Source organism: Oratosquilla oratoria, chromosome 14, assembly GCF_046742065.1.
Source record: "Oratosquilla oratoria isolate Oo_2021 chromosome 14, ASM4674206v1, whole genome shotgun sequence".
Lineage (NCBI taxonomy): Eukaryota > Metazoa > Arthropoda > Malacostraca > Stomatopoda > Squillidae > Oratosquilla > Oratosquilla oratoria.
This window is the reverse complement of record NC_134790.1, coordinates 36,423,837-36,426,336: the sequence shown is the minus strand read 5'-3', so window position 1 is coordinate 36,426,336 and position 2,500 is coordinate 36,423,837.

The window sequence follows — 2,500 nt, the reverse complement described above, 5'->3', positions numbered from 1 at the left end:
CAAGGCGTCAACCGATGTTAATGAGCAATGTTGATATGCACTTCCTCTTGGTTCCTGCAGGGATTTCCTTTGTCGAAGTCTCATGCTCCCTCAGCCACAAAGAACTCCTCAGTGTCATGCAGGGCAGGAAATGGGAAAAGAGAATCTGCAAGTCAGCGCACAAGTCGTGTTACTGTTGTTGTTTTTAATTATAATTTACAAAGGATTACAAAGGCAAAGCATGTCGACAGGAGACCTTTTGATCCATATCTAGGTCGGATGCAAAAAAAAAAAAAAAAAAAAAAAAAAAAAAAAAAAAAAAAAAAAAAATCATATTAATAATAAATTAAAACTATAACAATGTAAATAACAATTAATATACATAAATAAATGCATTGGTATAGTTGAATAACAAACAAACAGGTAAATAGTAAATGATAATAAATTGACATATAACTAATAATAAATGAAAATCAGACAGACAAATTATAACAAAACAAAAACAAATAATATAACATAAATTATAATAATTACAGCATCTTACTTAGGTATTTATCTAAATGATTCTTAAAGCTTCGAACTGAACTACATTGCACTACCTGTGCAGGAAGTTTATTCCATTCATTAACTACACGGTTGGCAAAGTTGTTTCTACCTACTTCCAAATTGAATCTATTTCCGGACAGTTTGAGACCATTGTTTCTTGTCTGATTCTCATTCAATGTGAAAATTTGGTCACTTTTGATGTTGTCAATTCCCTTTAAAATCTTAAAGACCTGTATCAAGTCACCTCTGAGTCTACGCTTTTTTAGGGAAAACAGATTCATGTGCTTAAGTCGATGACGATGATATAATCATAATGATAATGCCAATACAAACATATACCAAAGACTTTTTCCCCCTTACAAGAGAGGTAGCCAAAATACAAAGGCATAGAATCCACTCCCACCCATTCCATCCCCACAGACTCCACTCTCAAACACCCCTCCTCCCTCCCTCTTATCTTGGCTCCTCCTGGATGACGGGCCATCCCTGCATCTCGCCCACTGCCCAGGGTCAGAAGCAGTGCCGCAAGACACAGCACATCCACAGCAAGGCCGCTTCATTTGATCGGCGACCCCACCCCCTCTTCGTCCCTTCATGCACATACTACCTCACCCCCCCCCACCCCCACCCCCACCCACTCCCTTTCCATGCATAACAGGATCATCCATACACAACCATTCTCCATTCACTCCTATCTTCTCTCTTCTCCCTTCCTTCCTCAACAGACATTCCCTCCTTTCCCAATGCCCTTTTACCCCATCCATCAATCTCATCCTAGGTCGCCCCCTCATGTTCACTCCTTCTACCTCTGCCTTCCATACCTCTTTTACTAATCTTTCTACCCTCATTCTTTCCATGTGTCCAAACCATCCCAATATTCTTTCATCAACCCTATCTCCCAATTCCTTTCCACACCCGCTCTCCTCCTCACCTCCTCATTTCTCACTCTATCGAGCCTAGTAACCCCTATCATACTTCTCAGGCACTTCATCTCAAACACATTCAAATTCCTCCCCTCTTCTTCTCTTATGTTCCATGTTTCTGCCCCATACAGTACTGTCGGCACATTCACTCCTTCATATAATCTCCTCTTAGCATCCATTCCCAAAGGTCTATTTCATTTTACATTTTTTAATCCCCCAAGGCGTTCACTTGCTTCTCTCAATCTACATTCTACCTCCACCTCAACCCCTCCCTTTCCCTCCACATTCACACCCAAGTATCTAAAACCATCTACTTCCTCCAGTCTCTCTCCCTTAATTCCCACTTCCAGTTTGCTGCCACATTCTCCCCTTATACATCTAATCATCTTACTTTTATCCACATTTATCTTCAACTTCCTTCTTTCGCACACCTTCCCAAACTCTGTCACTAACTTCCTTAATCCCTCCTATGATCCTGCCACAAGCGCAGTGTCGTCAGTAAACAACAACCGTCTTATCTCCCACTTTTCTCCATTTTCTTTAACCATCTCCAATCCCCGACCCATCACCCTTGCGTTTACCTCTTGCACCACCCTATCTATGTATAAATTGAACAGCCAGCCAAGGCGACATGACACATCCCTGGCGAATACCCATTTTTACTTCAAACCACTCACTCTCTCTATTCCTAATTCTAACACAGGATCTACTTTTCTCATAAAAAATGTTGATTGTTCTTATCAGATTTCCTCCTATCCCATATATCTGTAATACCTACCACAGTGCCTTCCTGTCTACCCTGTCATAAGCCTTTTGGAAATCCATAAAGGCCCAAAAAAATCCTTAACTTTTCCTAAAGTTTTCTCACATATCTGTCTTACCACAAAAATCGAATCCACGCAATCCCTACCTGTCCTAAATACACACAGTTCCTCACCAATAACTCCCTCTATTCCACTCCTACTTTCAATCAAAACCCTCCCATAAACCTTCCCAATTACACTTAACATACTGATCCCTCTGAAACTACTACACTCACATTTGTCCCCATT